We start from the raw sequence: 709 nt of genomic DNA on the forward strand, positions 1-709 counted from the left end.
TTTTGGTGTGAGTCTGTGTGTGTATTTGTGGGGCGGGTGTGTGTGTGTGTACCTATGTGTGAAGGGGAGGTTGTATCTGTGTGTGGGGGTGTATTTGTGGGTGTACTTGTGTGTGAGGGGTGTGTAGCTGTGGGTGTAGGGGTGGAAAAGCTTGAGGGAGTCCAGAGGAGAGCCATGCGCATGATCGGAGGTCAAGAGAGCAGGCCTTATGAAGAGAGGCTGTGAGCCATGGGACTCTTCAGCCTGGAGCAGTGAAGGCCCAGGGGTGACTTGGTGGCAGCCTGTAAGTACATAAGGGGCATGTGCCAGGAACTGGGAGAATACCTCTTTGCCAGGACGCCCCAAGGGAAGACAAGGTCTAATGGTCACAAACTGCTGGAAGACCATTTTAGACTGGACATAAGGAAAAACTTCTTCACTGTCTGAGTCTCCAGAGTTTGGAATAGACTCCCCCAGAGGTGGTGCAAGCACAGACTCTGGATACCTTTAAGAAACACTTGGATGCTTATCTTGCTGGGGTGAGCTGACCCCAGCTGGCTTCCTGCCCCTGCGGGGGGTGGGGGGGGGCTGAACCCAGTGATCTCCCGAGGTCCCCTCCAGCCCCCATGTCTAATGTCTATCTGTGGGGAAATGTCCCTGTGTGTGGGGGGCAGTGTGTGTGTGTGTGGGGGGGGCATACCCATGGGTGGGGTATCTGTGTGTGTGTGTG

This window comes from Gavialis gangeticus, unplaced genomic scaffold, assembly GCF_001723915.1.
Source record: "Gavialis gangeticus isolate Ggan-Ray unplaced genomic scaffold, GavGan_comp1, whole genome shotgun sequence".
Classification (NCBI taxonomy): Eukaryota; Metazoa; Chordata; order Crocodylia; family Gavialidae; genus Gavialis; species Gavialis gangeticus.